Raw genomic sequence first — 20114 nt, forward strand, 5'->3', positions numbered from 1 at the left:
AAATAAACAACGAACAAACGAAAAACGACAGGACTTTTTGAATGCCCTGGTATATTTAAATTTACTTTTAGTGGTTAGTATTTAGTATATAATTAATGCTCATTATTATATATGTTTACAATCATATGAAAGCAGCTTCTTCTTTAGCCTCGCATTAGCACGAAGGTTGTGGTCGTTTTATTTATATCTTAGAGCATATCCTCGTGACTAATCGATTTCAGTGTATCTAGTAAGCAGTGGTTAACTAACATTATATGATAAACAGCATGGATTATGCGGGATCTAGACGTTTTCCAATTGCCGCAAATCCGAGAATTGTACAAATGCTTGGCAAACAAAGGAAGTAACAAGCGTAGGAATGCACATGCTTGTTACGTTCTTTTGATTTTTGTCGTCTATTACATTAGAGTTAGAGGATTTCCATAATAAAAAGGAATAAAATACCCTAATAAGGATTAAGGACAAAATTTAAATAAATAGTACTATAACCTATAAATTCAATATTCGTTCTAAAATTTGAATCAGAAACTTGTTAATTTATTTACATATAACGTCTTTAGAAATATATATTTGTGCTGTGAATCCAAAATAAACTGCCAAAGTTAAGTAAAAAGATTTGAAACAATTTATTTACACCGGATCGATAGAATTTTAAAAAATACAATCTTAAACAAGAGTTAATTATTAAATCAAATGGTTGGGGAAAGTCTTGAATTAATTAAAACACACGGAGCTAACTGAACACAATTGTGTGAATGGTGCACAAGTACTCTTTGATTTGTGCTAAAAAACCGACTCTCAACAGGTAGGCCACAAATTTAAGCCAGCTTATACCAGCCAATCCACACACTTGCACTTGTGCGATTTTGCCATAGTTTGGCAAACGTAGCATGGACACCTTTACTGTTCTACAATTAAAGAACTATAAAAACTACTCCCGTTTATTATCGTACTATTAGGTGAATTTCAAACAATTGCTTCGGTTTTTATGAAACATTTAAACAAGTAAGAATTCAAGAACAATAGATAAAATTATCCAGGTACAATTTATTTTATGTTATTACTTTTCGATAATTATAGATATGATTATTATTATTATTAATTGTGTTTCTAAATGAAGAAAAGGTGCCTGCTTATTATTTATCGTTTGAGATGGATATAAACTGATATTCGCAAGGTCTAAAGCAAGTGCCAACTTGGCAGTGCGGATTAATTCCAATGTTAACGATCAAATAACGGTTAAGCAACCAGCTAAATTTAGAACAGTTGTTCAAATATTACTCTCCTGAAGATTATCCAATATAATTTTCATAGGAATTATTATATTAGAGCATTTTGTAATAATTTTAATAACATTATTACAGTATGTATATGTATACAAAAACTAACTTAGTATGAAAGAGGCATGAGGTAATGTCTTTACCGTTAACATTAAAATTTGTGCGCTTACTCACAAAGAGAGTGCACGTTGTGGTCTTTCTTCCAATTCCTTTTCGTTCTTCAGCGCGATGTATCACATAAGTCTTGATCTGGGTATATAGTACAAGAACCCAAAAGGAGAAAAAGTTGACTTATTTCACAACAATTTTTTTTTTTTAATTTAATGAAAACTATCTAAGATATATGTAAATATCAAACATTTTATCCGAATAACTACAAATCAAATTTTGTGAATTTATTATGGCGAATAACATGAAAATTACTAGCCCTGAGAAGATAAACACCATAAACTCCTTTATAGCACATTACGTTAGCTTTAATTTGAGTGCTAATAGACATTTATACGTCTCATGGTTCTTGAGCTAAAGATTTCCCACAGTAAAATCACTGACTACTGATTCTTCATGGTATATTTTATGAAATGTTTCTTTTTAAAAAAACTTTATATCGGAAACTATTGAATAAAAACAGCTCTATTAGGGCTCATATTTTGAAAATTTTACTTTACTTTAAATTATTTTCTATTAGCTTTTCTAGTGTTGTTTGTAGTTTCAAGGACATAGTGCTCCGTTTGAAAAATTATTTTTTTTAACATACTGAAATCAATGCTTTTTTTCTTTCCCCTTAACTATACTTGGTCGACTCACAAATTTTAAAAAGTAATTATAAATAGTTTTCATTAAAGTTATCAAACATTGCTGTGAAATAACTGGCTTTTATTTCCTCTCAGGCTCTTGTGTTATATATTCAGATTACCAATTCTCTGAAAAATCGCACTTAAGAACGAAAATGAATAGAAAGAAAGATCACATGAAGAATTCACGGGGTATCCTTAACAATTTTAATTTTTTTGTGTGTGATTTCAGATTAAAAAATCGACATATTAACATCCAGAAACTGCTTTGTTTTTATTTCGAGTTGAGAAAACATCGACATAGTGTTTCGAACAAAACATCTGTTTTATAGATATATTTAGAGAAAAATACAAACTTCTGAATATAATCGCATGAAGTAAAGAATGTTTACTACGTTAACTTTTTTGTACTAAAATTGGGTGCAGAATTTTTATTGTAAAAGCAATACATTTTTTTAAAGTATAATTTCTTTCCCATCTATTATGTACATTATCATTTAATGATTGCCTATTTTTAATATTTTCTGTACTGTTTACCTTAAAATTATTTTCAAATGTAATGTACTTTGACTGTCAATCCCCACTCTTCTCTATACAACCTGTCAAAAAGTTCACTTTGGCTCTGACTTCTAGTCTGAAAGGTATGTTGTATTCTTATTTAGTTTTTACGTTTTATGGTACATCTTTTTAACTTTTCATTTACTTTCCTCATTTTTTTGTATCTTTTTTAACCCTGGTGAAGCTCTGCTGCGTGGGACGAAACGTTGGCTCAATATAAACAGTTTAATCACTATTTGAGTTTTTCTTTGGCCGCACATGGACCATCTTCCTTTTCTAATACAGTTTAAATACATCTGCTATATGAACACTTTAATGGGGACTTCGCGGGGGGATTACTTGGCTCTTTACTGTACTTGTCGATTTATCGGGATTTCCTTGGACACAAATTCCTCGCTTACCCTTAAACCGTTCGCGATGCAGCTGTTAAAGGGAGCATGGCTCGCGGAAGTTATCAATTCAACCTAATAGTCCCTTCCTCCGCCTTCTAGAGGCATATTTAATAGTTTATCTACCAACTAACGTAGGCAACCGGGATCATTTAATTAATCCATGTATGTAATCTAATGGTTAGCTTTGAAAAATATTAATAATTTTTTTATTGTTTAAATTATTCACATGATTTTATCTAAGAAGTAAAAACAAAAGGGTAATGAGGACAAGAACAGAGTTATTGAAGACACATAATTATTAAAGACCATAATGACTCTTATTATTTTAATTGGTTACATGATAGTTTCAGTATTGATCGTATTCTATTTTTATTAAATAGTTTTTAATGAAGAATAATACCACAATTTGCCACATTTTCATTAAAACTATATATTTACCAAAAAAAATATTGTATAAATGATGACAATACTTACAATATAAATATGATATGTATAAATAAAAATATAAATCGGTATATTTTATCCTAAATTAATTAACTATAATTGTTAGTCAATATAACAATTACTTTATTGTTCTTTATGTAGGAGTATTCATAAATATTTAGTTTACGACTTCAGTTCTTTTTTATTTTATTTTAAATTGTATTCTTTATATTAATGTTAATATTATTATAATTATTTAGTTATTAAACCATTATATGTCAGGCAATTATCTCTCAAATATACAATGTATTTATTCTTAGTTCCAGAATAAAATTACTTTTTCATTTCATTCAATTTATTCATATAATAAGAACTGATAGGAAACAGAATATTTTTAATTATACTTGATTTTGAATCATTTTAATGTTTAATCTTGTTTTTTCGTGAATTTGGTCTCAATGACATCAGGTTTCTCTATCACCTTTTTTTTTTTTTTTTTTTTTTTTTTTTGAGTTTTTGATTTTTTGCTCCTTTTTTATTAATAAATATAACGCATAATTGAATATAATTATAGCTTTAATTTATTTATTTTTATTACATCGAAATATACAATTACCGTCAGGATTTGTGATTAAATCCTATATTGCCAAAGTTCAAATAATATTTTTAAGAAAAAGGGAAATAAAAACATATTAAATTATATATATAAAAAGTCTTGAGTGTCTATAGAAAATCCTCTATTGAGTTTTTGTAAAAAAAAAGATTTTATTCTTCTACTTTTCTTAGAAGAGTAGCTTCTCCATCAGGTGTTACTACATAGCTTTAAAGTAACTATAAGTATTTTATAGAGGAGGGTTCGAATTAAATTATAACAAATGAATCATTATTTTATATGAAGAGAAATAACATTTCCACACGAAAAGTTATCGACACTACGTAATATCGGCCTACAAAAATTGCTGAAAGAATGTTGACTATATGGGACAGAAAGGCAAGAATAGAAGCTACTAGGAAAAATAAACCGCTAAGTTAAATAAAATAGCATTGGAGACAGTAAAACAACAGGCCCGGTTTTTGAGCACAGTATTTTTAAGTGTATGTAGGTCATTGGGCTGTGGCCAGAGTTCTCAGCGCTCTGCTCGGGATTCGAGCCAACTCTTCATATTTCCTTCTCTTCTTTTATCTATCACTGTCTATAGCTATTACCGTCTTAAAATAGTTTCACTGCAATACATGAGAGAGTTTTGGAAATTCGTGAATAATTGAATAAAAAAAAAAAGTGTCGGAGATAGCATTTAATTCACACGCATCACGGACTCCAAAAAAAAAAATGTAATAATATTTTGTTAAATATAACGACTTATTTATCTAAGTAACGTTAATTTGATTAGTAGAGCTTTAATAATATTGTATAAACAATAGTTACATACAATTTCTTACCTAACAGTAACTCGAATGACTCAAAACCTTTCAAAAAGACTTTTTGGAATTTTTGGTATGTAGATGAATCATTTACAATGAGCCTCAAAACATGGAGAAGAAGAAACAGTGAACAACTTGCAAAGACTGGTCAGTCAATATCTCATGATATAAGGCAAGTAGGTTATGATGAGCGGGACATGTGGCTCGATGGCGAAGCAATCTATCAGGACGCCTGACACAACCATGAATGCCAACTATATTGGCAAGAAACCACGTGAGAAGCCAAAAATTAGATGGATAGACAGAATCAACAAAGGTGCGAAAGAGCTGCATGCAGTAAACTAGAAAGAAAGACCAAGAGGGGGCAGGCGTAGAGAAGGCTGGTTCGGGCTGCCAAAGATCTGCAAGGTCTATTAGCAACCGAAGCAACCGAATAAAAGATGAAATTTATATTTATTAAAAAAAAAATGAAAAAATCCTTAATAGTTTATTATCTTATTATTTTATTTCTCTCTCACGTTTTAAACCATAGCCCATTAAAATTGATGTGTCCAGTTCTATATTTTTGCTCTATCATATACTATTATGTTCAAGTCGAATCATATTTTTTTAAGACTATATCTTTATATATATTCATTCCTTCTTAAATATTATGTATATATTTAATAAAATCAATGAGTTGATATCACAAAATTGTGTTACATAGTTTCGTTTTTTATTTTGATAAATTCCAAAAAATAATGGCAATCGACTTATATACTTATAATAAATATACTTTAATTTCGATCACGTTAACTATTAAATACATTAGTCTATTTTTTAATACATTTTCATTGAAAAAACCTTATCTTTCGTAGGTTTAATACATTAAAATTAATTTAATTGAGTTTATTGCATTTTTATTCCTTATTACTATTTATAAGGAAAAACTCTTATTTTTGCCTAAAGGTCTCTTGGTATAAAACATAATTATTTAAAATTAATAAATATTTTTGTTTTGACTAATATCTAAGCTATTATCAAAAATATTTTAATTTTTTAACTTTATTCGCCCCTATAGTAAGTATTTTTTCTCTTTAGATTCACTATCCTGACGCAGATAGTAATACATACCCAATGTGCAATTTAAAAAAAACAAAACATAATGCTACATTTCATATTGAAATTACAATCTGGTTTAAATTCAGCAAAATCATCCGTTTATTTTTTCGTTATCGATCAGAAAACCACAAGTTCTCAAAACAACCTCGTTAATATATTGATTAATTATTCAATTATTAGCACGTTATCACTTATTAAATATTTAAAACAGCAATAGCCTCAGAACTATTAAAAGTTTAATAGCTCTCGTAATAATTATTTTATTATTAAAACTGTAAAACTTATTGTCATTTAAACGACTTTAATATCCTCTAGTTTAATTTATAGTCGCTTTGACCCTGTCCTACAGAAAATGAGATAGAACAACAGCAAGAGGTTAAAACGTAATGTGCAACTTTAAAGACTTTCTACGTTCCAATTTATTAATATATTATATTTATTTTTTTATATTAACATCTGTAATTTGATTATACTTATGGAGCTTTTATTCCATACAATCTATTTTACATGTTTTTTACTTAAACGAAACAGATACATGTTATAATTTTAATTTTTTTTTTTTCCAACACCTGTTGAACAGATTCGATACTTAGGACTCCATCTTGACAAGAGACTTACTTGGAATCCACACACAAGACTGAAACGACAAGAAACTGCTCGTAGATTCCGATTGCTACAACACTTACTTGACAAACGCTCTAAACTTCCCATTCATTACAAAAAATTAGTATACACTACAATAATCAGACCAAACTCAACTCCTTAACCATCCTAACCCATTAATTCTTAATCATCCTTAACAATCCCTGATAATCCTCCGAGGCGTCTGAAAAGAAGATGGCCACGGGACCTTCTAGTTTAAATTAATGTTTGAAGTACCACCAATGGGTGGTTCCTTCCCAAGATTTTCAAGTGTATATGAAACATACTACATATTTACCTGTTGTATTATTTTGTACAGTTGTAAATTACAATAAATAAATAATAAAAAAAAAAAAAAATTTCCCGCTAATATAAAACCGGAACCCTCCACTCTTGTAAAATACAACATTTATAGTTAGTGTAATAGGTTAAAAATGGGTTGTATATAATTTTGTAGCGGTACAGATTTTTATTTTTTTAAATTATAGCTAACAATAATGAGAACTTTTTTTTTTTTTTTTTTTCCAAATATTCAAGATTTAAGATACTTTAGAGGAAATGTCGGTATTTAAGGTCTCTTAGACTATTTCATTTCAATCAAAAAAATAATTTTTCTAATAATACAATAAATACCTTTATTGTAAATTTTTGAATTAATAGTTTTTCATAGAATTGAAAAGAAAAGAAAAACAAAAAAGAAACTTTGAAAGGGCAGATGATTATAATCCAAATGTAAACAAGAGAAAATATGAACAATTAAAGTTCGCTAAAAAGACCATTCAAGGTATATTGCTGTAAAAACAAATTAATTAAAAAAAAATACTTTATCATCGACTTACACTGATATACTGCTGATATACAGGCTTACACTTATACAGAGCCGACGATATTTCTGCGTACTAGGTATTGCAGAAACGGCGCCTGCCTGATATACAGAGCAGGGTAAACATGTTAATGTTTGCGTTAAAACTGCGTCACTTGTGCATGTGTTAGCTAACAGACGAATCGTCGAGGTTATAAAATTTAATTACAGAGCTGGTCCACAGAGAAGATAAAAATCTATCGAAATATCTCACGAATCTTTTTAAAAGACATTTATAAAAGACTTGTTGGCATTTAAAGAAAGGGCAAATTGAAACAAATAAAATGAAAAAGAACGATCTAAACGCTTTTCTGTCCGAAGAACTAGTTAAAATATCAATGAACCCGAAAAGCAGTAATGATAATGGAGAAATCAATTTAATTTAGAGCAAGAAACAGAATACTCAATTGAAATTTGGTCTGTACAAAAAGTAATTTTCTACATAGCTCGTACTTTTATAAAATATAACATTACTTGAAGTCTTCAAATTAATGAAGTTATTTCTGAAACTATAAATATAAAAGAAATAATAATGAAAAAAAATGGTTTTTCGTATTTTTTTCTGTATGATATAAGAATAATAATAAATAAAATAAATCTGTAAAACTACAACCCATGAAGGATCTGGGGTACTTTGTAAGGCAGTACTGTTATTAGACCGTTGTGCAAGGTGATTTGATCAGAATTACTATCCATCGTCAGATTTTTTATTCTAATAAAGAGTACTCTATGAAGCTGGGTTGACCCCGAAGGGCTTCTTGACCCACATGGTTGACTCACGGCTACAGTAACAGAATAAATAATTATCTGTCACAGCCGGATTCGAACCCGTAGTTCTCGGAGTTGGTATCACAGTGATAAGAACTATTTACTAAGGTTTTATGTTTTATTAAAAAACACTGCTCATAGATAGTGGCACTGTGATTTGAGGTAAGAAATAGTTGGGTTCCAAGTTAATTCACATTCATGGATAACTTCAACCTATTTTAAAGAATGAAAATTTTGACTTCTATTACTTTTATCGTGTTGGTTTCTTTAGCCAACACTGGAAAAAAAATGCTTTGGAAGAAAAAATATTGATTCGGTATTGTAATTTTAAGCTGTTTCGATCATATTTCATTTTCTGTTCTCTCTAGAATTATCAGTCAAAAAAACAAATCGGATATCGAGAAAAATGTAAATTTTATATAATATAACATATATTAATATAAAATATTTATTCTTATTATTATATATAATAATATTTGTGACATATAATATTTATTATTATTATATATAATATTTTTCATATACAATATGTATAATATGACCAGTATTTATGGAGTCTTAAAATATAAACTTATTGTTACTATAAAAAGTATTGTGAGGGACACAATTAAAATTTGAAAGGCATCAGAGTAACTGAAAATAACTAAAATTAATTTTTAAATTGACGATTTCAAAATTAAATCGCTTCATACAAGATATTACTATTAATATTTTTCAATTTTAAAACCATAGAACAAGTTTACCGAAAAACTGTGTGATTAATGTATAAATAATGCTTAAAATGTGACGTGTAAATCAGTCTCCTAAGATATGTTGTTACGACAGTGAAAAGTAATTAATTGAATTGATAAAATATATTCTATTTACAGAGAAGACTGAACCATATATCAACTTGATGGATTATTGACAAATTACAGATTAGAAATGGATCATTGAAGAGCTGGAAGGAGCGATGAGATAAGGCGTGGAGCTTTGCCAGGGTGTCGAATGACAACACTGCATTCGATCGGGGTGGCTAACGTTTGGTCCCATTACCGAATTAGAGTTTTATTAACGTTACTTACTTCAGAGGTAAAAAAAAAAAAAAAGTGGGAGCCAGCGACGCCACCATTATGGTCGTATTGTCTCCTCATTTAGAAAACAGTTTAAAAGAGATTTAGTAGGGAAAAAAATTGAAATAGTGTTAATAGTATTTTCAGTCAATTCAGAAACCCAATAATATAAGTTATAACTAATATAAATTCAGAATTAATTTTTAATTTTAGTTTTAAAAGCTAAGATTTTTAATTTGTGTATCAACAGAAGAAAAACGCTAGCCTCCATGATGGTTTCACTAACACTTATTTAGCCATTCACATTTTTTAGCTGTTTTTAAATTAATAGGTATTTTGTTGTTAAAATAATTTTCATTATTTAAAAAATATATATATATATAAAATAAGATTTCATGAATGGAGAAAGTACAAATTTGCCTAGAATTAATGCTTTAATTTTGAGAATTTTTTTTGCAACAAACCCAATTTCTATTCAGCAGGGTTTGGAAAGGTTAAAACATCTGTTACATATAGTTTTCCAACTGGGAGGTAAAGTCTTTCGATATAAATATAACCTCTTATGAACTTATAATATGTATCTTGAATTATACTAACATCAAAGTGATTTTCATAAAAATATAATCTACGGTTTAGATTCGATAAAATTTTTGGATCCCTTCAAGCTAGCTTTAACCTAATGTTTCTAGTTTTGACATCTTTTAGCAATTGATTAAACAACTTTTATGCAGTGTTTATAGTAATATTTTTACAATTAGGTACTGCATAAGAACGGTAAGAAATATAACTAATAATATAATAATAATTATACCGCTTATATTTCTAAGGCAATATAATTACATTAACAATTAATTATGAAATATAATTTTTGATATGATTATAAACGATTTAATGTAATGAATAATTTAAAAAAAATAAATAAAATTGTAGAAAGTTTTTTTCCTTTAATTTTAGAAAGCCTAAATGAGATTTTAGGATTAGACAACGATTTGGCATTTTTTTTTTAAGACACTATTTTTAGCAAAGTATTTATTTCGTTTGTTTCATTTAAATTAAATTAATTGTTCTAATGGGTAAAACGTTGTTAATATAAACACAATAAAAAATATTAAAATTAACGTAGGATTTTAATTTTAACACAACTTCTTTTTTAATAAAGAAATAATAGACTATTTTAACTAGTATTGTTAATCATTATTAAATTTAAAAAATGGTAAGATAATCAACTATTAAAGTAATGAAAAATTTGCCACACAATTATCTCCTCTTTTTCATATATTTAATTTATTTTATTTTATTCCAAGGAAGAATGAGGTTATTTCTCATTTATGAAATGTAAAGTATGAATTAATCAATATTAATGATAATCAAGAATGCCATAAATGATATATTAATCCCAGTAATAATAATAATTTATGCTATTAATCAATATTATTAATTTCATGAAACTAATGTCAGATAATAATAAACATAACTGAACTGGCATGCTTCAAGTTATGAATTAACTTTTACTTTCTTAAATGAAATCAAGACAGTGAGAAAATTTTGAATTATTTGTTCCAAAAATAAACAATTTCTCAGTAAGGAGTAATTAAAAATATTTAATGACTAGGTTTCTAATTTCTTCGATCAGCCATCACCGCTATCTTTACAGGGAGATATCATATCTCTTGATAAGCAAGAACAATTCGGAATCATCGGGAATGGTCGTGGTGAAATGAAATAAAGAAAAAACTTCAAACGACCGTTTAAAATTTATTAAGGCAATGTTATTGATTTGTTTTTAAAAGCATTTGCATTAATCAACAGTTTATCTTTATTATCAATTATTATTCAAAAATATATTAAAAAAAAAAAAAAAAGGAAAAACTGAACTGAAACTGAAAGAACAAATGAAAGTTTGAAAATATTTTACCTGTTCATCCTCAATTATCCTTAAAAGAAATTGAGTAAAACATTGAAATCTCGAATTAATTTTAATAATTAACAAAACGAGAGAAATAAAAAACTTCAACCTAAGAGGTGTAGTGAAGAATAATTGATAATATAAGAGACCTAATTTGCTATAGGTGATATAGTGACATGATACAAACATGTAGATAATCTACCCATTGATAGAACACCAATAAGAGGAAACTTCTTCAACCATTTCGGTAGAACTGCTACTACATTCGCTATCCTAACGTAGATCAAGACACTTTGTGTCTTAAAAACCAAAAATAATATTGAATTTTTATCAACAATTTTTCCAGAAACGGTACATAGTTTTAATTTTTTGTTTACAATTTTACTCATTATTGTAGTAAAGTAGTACGCCCTGCGATCAAAAAAGGTATAAAGTAGTAGACAAAAATATTTAATGTACAAATTAATATTTGTTATTATTTCTAATAAGTATTATGCGACTGACAATCACTATATTCTATATTCACTACTCCATCACAATTTAAAAACAAATAATTTGTTTTTGTATAATTTCTTATTTTGTTCGTATATATATTCTAATTTTTTGTTACTTGTTACAATGTTTGTCTCTTGTTTTCATTTAGGCCTGATGAAGCCCTGCAAAGTAGGCCGCAACGTTGGCTAATATTAAACAGTTTTTAGTACCTTTATTGACCACCGTTCGGGCTTTCTTCCTATAATCTACTTCATAAGGTCAACTATCTTCCAATATTTACTCATTCCTGTTTTGTAAAAAACAATTTTATTCATTTATAAGCAAATTTAAGGTTCAAATAACTTTTTATATAACAATTTCATCACTTTTAATTTTAAAAAATATAACTTACTAAAAATTGTTTAATTAATATTAATTGTTGCAACAGTTAGATACGGATTCCAACTATCGTCTTTTGGATTGTTAATATGAAAATCAATAATAAATCTATTTTTAAGAAATTTAGGTCCGTAGTAAGGATTTATCTTGACAAGAGACTAACTTGGAATCTACATACTAGACTGAAACGACAAGAACCTGCTCGTAGATCGATTACTACAATACCTACTTGAAAAACGCTCTAAACTTCCCATTTACTACAAAAAATCTTATATGCTGTAATTTGGACATACGGAATTGAGCTTGGAAGATATAAAATTCCTTTCGTATTCAATCCTTAAAATCCCAAATCCTCCGTAAAATTGTTGATGCTCCTTATTACGTCACAAATAAACTCATCCATAAAGACCTCAACATCCCATTCGCTTCAGATTTGGCCCGCAATAGATATACATCCTTTCATTCCAAAATCCTTACCAACCCAAACCCAGTAGTTCTTAGTCTCTCATCCTTAACAATCCCTGTAATCCTCAGAGGTATCTGATAAGAAGGTGGCCACGGGATCTTTTAATTTAAAGCAATGAATTAAGTACCACCATTGGGAGGTTCCTTCCAAAGATTATTTATTATGTGTTCCGGACCATTAATCACATTTAATTTTTTTAATATACAGTTGTAAATTTCAATGAATGATTAAATTAGAACAGGTTTTCAGGCCATTTTAAGATGCAATAAAGTAATGGTAGGGTAATTAGTATTCGAAAAAATAACAAACATATTAAAGAAAGACATTAAAACATAATATTGAATCAGTATAAACATCAATGTTTATAATCTGCGTTCTTTTATATTTCTATATATCTTACAAGGATGATTTTATTTTTAGAGAGACGGAATTTTATCGACTCCATTCTACGTAGTTATCAGATATATAAAAGGTTATTTTTACGACGAGGTGCAGGTATATCATTCAAAAGCGACGTAAAGAGACACGTATCTCATTGAAGACAACGCTATCACAGGGACGCGGAGGTACAACAGGTGTGTGGAGGTGGAGGTGCACAAGGGCCTTGATGTGCACGCACGTTCCCCGATTAGATTACACATCGGAAGAAGGCTCCCTACCGCCCCCTATCAGTGCACCAAGTTTAATGGCCTCGTAGGCAGGAGCAGGAAAATGCAATGATGACACGACTCCAACAAATACACTTTCCTTAAGTTGAAGTAAGCAATAGCTAAGAACGAAAAAATTAAAGATTAAAAAAGATAAAAATTTATTATATTCATCACAAAAAAAAAGACAATACTCTCCTAATATTTAAAGTTGAATACATCTTTACAAATCGCAAGGCTTTGTTTTTTGTGGGACTGATTCCTTTATTTTAAAAATATAACATTCTACAAATTTCTTTTGCTTTTGTAAGTGTATATGAGGGTCTAGGATTCATAGGGAATTAGAAATAGATAATTTAGAAATGTTTTTTATTAATGTCGCTATTAGTTTGTTTTATCTGGACTAACAAATTTGATCTTTGGGGCTCTACTAAATCGTCGTATTCCTCTCGTATCCAATCCTTACAATCCAAAATTCTCAAGGCTCCTTACTTTGTCACAAATAAAATCATCCATAAAAACCTTAATGTTCCATATGTAACTGATCTAGCCCGAACCAGATATCAATCCTTCCATCGTAAATTTCCTAACTCTATCAAAACTCTTTAGTTTCTAACCTTGTTTCTCTCTTCTATTCCTGACAAGCCCCCGAAGCGCCTGAAAAGAAGATGGTTTCCAGACCTGGTGTAGAAATATGATTTGAGTACCCATGTCACTCCATTTTGATCTCCCATCAAATTTACATGGTGTATTTTTATGTAAATATAGTTGTAAATGGCAATAAATAAATAAAATATTGTGTTTAGTTCATTTAATTTAAATTAATTGTTCTAAGGGGACAAAACTTTGTTAATAAAAATTAAATAAACTATTGCAAAAATTAGTGATTCAATGCTCTAAGAACTCCTTTTTCAATAAAGATATTAAAAGCTATTTTAATTGGTATTGTTAATTAAAAAATAATAAAAAACAAATGATAGACAATTAACTAGATAATAAAGCATTCCCTACACAATTATCACCCCTTTTTCATTTCATCAGAGAGAAATGAGGTAATTTACAACTCGACTTTGAGCTCGTTAATTTCAACTACTTTGTACGATTAGAAAAACTATTTTTGTGTAAGATTGTTTATTGAGGAAGGCATTAGCATTTAAATTGTCAGGCTACAAACGATAAGAATCGTGCAATGACCTTATTATAAAAACTAATCCAATTCTATTGGAATATTTTATAATAATACATAATACATTTTATAATAATAAATTACTATTTTCAATTTTTACTTCATTAACTATAAAACAGGAACTATAGTAGTCGATGCAAAACTTTTCCTCAGATTAAAACTAAAAAAATAAAAACTGAAATTTACCTCCTCTTTTATAATACTGGAATGCATAAATAAATAAAAATAAGCGAATTTGTAAATGATATTAAAAATTTAAAAATCGTCTTTACACTTGAATTAAATTATGCATCAAAAGAATTTTTTTATAATTTGTTTTAAAATGACCTAATAAATCATAAGTCATACCTAATAGATCATACGTAATCATAAATCATACCTCAATAGTTTAGGATTAAACCTGGCTACTTCAAAAACCCTCAGAGATGATGATAAAATAGTGAAATTGGTGTTTCAGTTTTTAAAATCAAAAAGTTTACTGGCAAGAATCGGACAGACAAAAAATAATAATTAAATTAAATTAAACAAATGTATGAAAAATTAAATAAGCTATAAATGGCGTTATTGTCCAATCATGTTTTACGCAACTTAAAAAAACAAACAAACCATACCTATCCCCTACATATAATATATTGAAAACTATTTTTTTATGCTTTCCTACAGAATATATAAAATAGTTTATTCCTTGATCTGCGGACACTACGAATTAGCCTGACAACTGTTTTTTTTCAGGTCTCTGAAAACCTCTGGACCGTGTTTTAATGACAATGAGACGGATATAATATGTAATCTCTGTGTTTAGAGCAAAATTATTTCTGAATATGCTCAGTTCCAATCATGAATAGTAATGAATGAGTGTAAAAATTAATTTTTATTTTATATATAATATTATCAATTTTTTGAGACTGATATTTATAGTTTAAATAAATCATTTGGTATCCATTTTAAGTCTCAACACTCTTTATTATATCGTCAACAGTCCAACGTTTCGGCCAATTCGGGCTTCCTCAAGGAGAATCTTGAGTATAAATTTACACCTCAATTCCAATTATTTAAAAAGGTTTTGCAGGCTATTCTGCTCAGGTCATTAATTACAAGTCAAACCACCCTATTTTGACACAATTCATTAGTTTTAAAACTTTTAATTTTAAATCACTTAACACTATCCTGTGTTATAATTTTATAATAGTTTGTTGATAATATAGTTGATAGTGTTAAGTGGTCGAAAACTAAAAGTTTTAAAAATTAATGAAATTGTGAAAAAATAGGGTGATCTGACTTGCTATTACTGACCTGAGTAGAATAGCCTGCACAACGTTTTTAAATAATTGGATGTGAGGTGTAAATCTATACTCAAGATTGTCCGCATTGGCCGAAACGTTGGACTGTTGATATAATAAAGAGTGTTGAAACTTAAAATGGATACCAACTGATTTATTTAAACAATTAATTTTTATGCTAACAGATATTACTTTTAGAAGCAAGTTATATAGATTTCAGCAGTCATGGCTTGTTTAGAAGAGCGTTTCGACAAATAAAAAAAAAAAAGTAAAGGAAAAAAAAGCAAGCCTAACCGGAGATAAAGTAGATTAGCCAAGTTAGAAAAAGATTATTATAGAAGCGAGGTTGTAAGAAAGAAAAATAAGCGGATTGAACTGTGAGAAGGAGAAGTTGGGTAAGAGCCTTGAAGCCGTCAACCGAGGAGGGCTAACTGCTCCTCCGTTATGTATCGGCTTCCAAGGAGTGAAATACATAATAGTTCTATCTCCTCCTTAGGGTAGTCATGTGGAAAATAATATCAACTTCATATTACAGCTCAAAGCTGTGCCATTAAGTTCAGAGTCACGCCTTGCCTCCACAAAATAATTCAAAGGTGACCATATGCGACATATTACATAAAAAAGTTGCTACATGTTAGGTACTTGTTTACTCTGGTCCTTCTAAGTCCGAACAATAATATTATGACATTATTTAACCACTAAACCTTCGACTTCTTCTCAGATTCAATCCTTACAATCCAACATACTTCCTAGAATCCACAATGGTCCTTACTTTGTCACAAATAAAATCATCCATAAAGACCTTAATGTTCCATATGCAACCGACTTAGCCCGAACCAGATAAGCCCGAATCCTTCCATTATAAACTCCCTAACCATCAAAACCCTCCAGTTTCTAACCTTGTTTCTTCTTCTATTCCTGACAATCCTCCGAATAACCTGAAAAAAAGATGGCCTCGAGACCTTCGAGTATAGAAATATGATTAGAATGCTACCAACGGGTAGTTTCTCTACATACCTGTATTACTCCATTTTGATCTTACATAAAATTTATTTGATGTATTTTTATTTATATAAAGTTGAAAATACTAATAGATAAATAAATAAAAAACATTATTTAAAAAATTTGGAATATTGAAATATAACCTGAAGTGAACCGAACTAGCATTAGCAAAAATTTATACTTTAGATCCATGCGTATTTTTTAACTATCAACCTGGAAGCGACAATTCCTTGATTTATTTAATTTATTGAATGATGTTTCGTAGCCCTTACTTGGTTAATATAACAGTTACATTTTTTTGTTTAATAATTGATTATGGTAGGGTATAGACTAGTGCAAAAGACAACTCTAACTATTTACAACGCTATAAATATTAAACAATGTGAACAACAAAAATGAATTTATATATATAAGATAAAATAAAATAATAATTCTTAAGAAGAGAGGAAAAAAGAAAAGATATTAACAAATACAATGACATTTATAGTTTTAATAAAATAAATATCTGACTTCTAATAGGAAAAAAAATAATAATATTATCTTTGAAAAAATAGCTAACCGAAGTAAGTGTTAAAATTCATATTCAAATCGTATTATCTCAACTTCCTTGTAACTGTGCCACCAGGGTGGATAGATTTATGAATGAGGTCATTTGCCAGATTTGTACGGATGTTGGTACATCAGTAATCGAAAGGATCGGGACACGCCGCCTAAGATGGTACGAGCATCTGAAGAGTCGGAAGAATATTGGCCGAACCGAGTACTGGATTGGGTCCCAGCGGGGAGGAGAGTTCGCGGATGGACCAGAAGAGGATGGAGGTAGTTCTCATGTCATCTTGGAAAGGGCTAGTCGAGGTCTGCGAGAGGACAATTGGTTATGTCGAACCACTTGGAGTTTTGCACTGATAAATTGAGGCAACCCTGTTCGGACCGCCTATAAACTAAAACGCAATATTAAAACCAAAGTTGTTCAGTAAAAAAAATATTTGAAGGACCTCCATATCTTGAAGTGCCCGGGGACACAAAGGCGGGCCTGATAACTTGTAAAATATTTGACCTATTTCGAATATTTTGAAACTAATACTACTTCACTACTCTCCCTAGTTTTCCTAAATTGCCTCTATTTCATTCTGATTGTATGATATATTACAATCTATTGGGCGCAGCATGCCTAACCAATGAAGACCCTTTCCTTGGAAACTCCATACCAATAAAGACCTTTTTAACCTTGTTTCCCACACAGATAATCCATTTAGGCATTTGAAAAGAATTTGGCTGTGTAACCTTCCCATAACAGTCATTATAAATGTAACAATGAAGAGTTCCTGCAAGCCATTATTGTGATATGAAGGGCCAACTTTAACCAGGAGGGGACACATGGAAATGTAAGATACGGGGTTCCTTCAGATTAGAAACTTCAGTTTCTGAAAAGCTTTGTACTATATAAAGAAATAAAAACTTTATTTAAGACATTAATTAACATTTCTAAATTAATATATTCACCGACCGAGTGGGAAAAAAAATTATTTTCATGATTTTTGTTGTTAGCAAAATTATGAATCACTTTTTCAAAGTCTCTATAAAAATCACTTTCTATCAATAAAAGTGATAAACTGCTCAATCTATCTTGAAGTAGTAACTGGTTCTCAGATTATAATAGATTTATTTTAAATAACTGACCATAAGAGTAAAAGGGTCTATGGAACTCGCGCAAAGTAATCCCCAGGGAATAAAGATGGTACACGTCATACTAATTTTATTTACTTTAGGAATTTTTACTATAATTTATGTAATACAAATATGGATATATTCCAAAACAGTAAGAACATAAAGATTGTGTTTACCTAAATTATACACACACATATTTTTACTAAATCACATTTTCACGTCTTCATAACATTCTGTATTCGTTTTCTTCTTTGGTTATAGCCAAAGAAAATCTTCACCAATTCAATCCATTCAAAAATTGAGAAATTAAAAAATATTGCGGGTATGTAATGCGTATAAATCAAACAGAAACTTTAACATATAGTATTACTATTTAGAGTGAAAAAAAAAAATTATTTTTTCTATTAATATCTAAATCCGAATATGTATATTTCATGAAATTATAATACTCCATTTAATAAACTATTGGCTATTTTATCTACTTATCATACTATTACTGATTTATTGTTTATTGTTATATTTTATCCACTATGTTATTTACAAGTTTGTAATATTGTCTACTATAAATAAAATACACTTTTACTCGAAATATTAATTAATTAATTTACAGATAAATCCACGATCAAGAATTATATGTGTGTGTAAGTAAATATAAACATTAGTTATAATTAGTTATATTTTGTCGATATTTGAGAAGCATTCTGTAAAAAGTTATAATATCCACTTTTGAAAAACTATAGAAAAAATATAAAACCAGAAAAAATATTTTATTGATATTATATATTACAGGAAACAAATTGTGCTCTTTTATATTTCAAAAAAATGTATTTCACCTCTGATGAAGGTTTTAGTCTCATTTTTATTCATTATATTAATTTTTACTTCATTAAGTTTCTTTCTTTACACTTCATGTGCTTTATATATTGTACTGTGACCTAATATTTGGTCTTTTAAAAAAATAAAAATATTTGATAAAAAATGTTGATTTGTAAAACCTAAAGAAAGAGGAAAATTTAAGTTTTGAAATAAAAAAAAAATTTAACTGTAGCACTTTAATTAGTAAAGAAAAATTGAAGAGTAGTAGGTATATCATTTAGAATGTTACTCAATCTTTAATTTTCACAAAAGACAAGTAAACAAATTTTCTTTGTAAATTACTTAATTTAAATTATGTCATTTTATCTAAAATTTGAATATTATAATCAAATGAATAAAAATGCTTGATATTAATATTAAATAAACAGAGTTATTAAAAACATTATTTAAAAATAAATTAAATGAAAATATTAAAATCCGAAATTAATCAGTTATTAAAAAAGAAAAATTAAAAGCCAATAAGTGCCTAGTTAAATATGCCTTACGTAAAACGGCCAACATATTTAATCAGGATGATGCTTATTTAAAGGGCATTGAATATTTAATAAGCATTGAATATTTAAAAGGCATTGAAACTCCTAAATCAAGCTGCCTCAAACATTTGCAAGTTGCGATATTTTCTGAGTAAGCACGATTTCTTTTTTTTTAATTTATTTATTTATATTTTTATTAAATATTTTGAGATATTATTATTATTGCACAATAATGAATAGAAATGCACCTGCTGCGATAGTGCTGTGGCGAGATGGGATCATGAGGATGTCACAGCTTTAGCCTTGAGATAGTATTGATGTCAATGCTGAATAGCCCTCATATCGTCACGCTCAATATTATTATCATTCATCTCTCAGCGTTGATAAAACCTTTTCATGCCATTAAACTAATTTATTCTGAATAAATAAATATCTATCTATAT

General features: G+C 28.6%; 1 protein-coding gene across 5 annotated transcripts in view; it reads right to left on the reverse strand.

Annotated features, from left to right (window-relative positions):
• The window catches only part of LOC106689760 (protein Tob1), a 228671-nt gene that overhangs the window by 12047 nt on the left and 196510 nt on the right, over positions 1-20114 (reverse strand). The window contains exon 1 of one of the 5 annotated variants that reach the window (XM_067053504.1): positions 7452-7520. The exons of the other annotated variants lie outside the window; for them this stretch is intronic. The gene's annotated coding sequence lies outside the window, so the exon portion shown is untranslated. Of the gene's footprint in view, positions 1-7451; positions 7521-20114 lie in introns of those variants that run through there. 5 annotated transcript variants of the gene reach the window in all.

This window comes from Halyomorpha halys, unplaced genomic scaffold (assembly GCF_000696795.3).
Source record: "Halyomorpha halys isolate HHAL.00 unplaced genomic scaffold, Hhal_1.1 Scaffold1460.1, whole genome shotgun sequence".
NCBI lineage: Eukaryota > Metazoa > Arthropoda > Insecta > Hemiptera > Pentatomidae > Halyomorpha > Halyomorpha halys.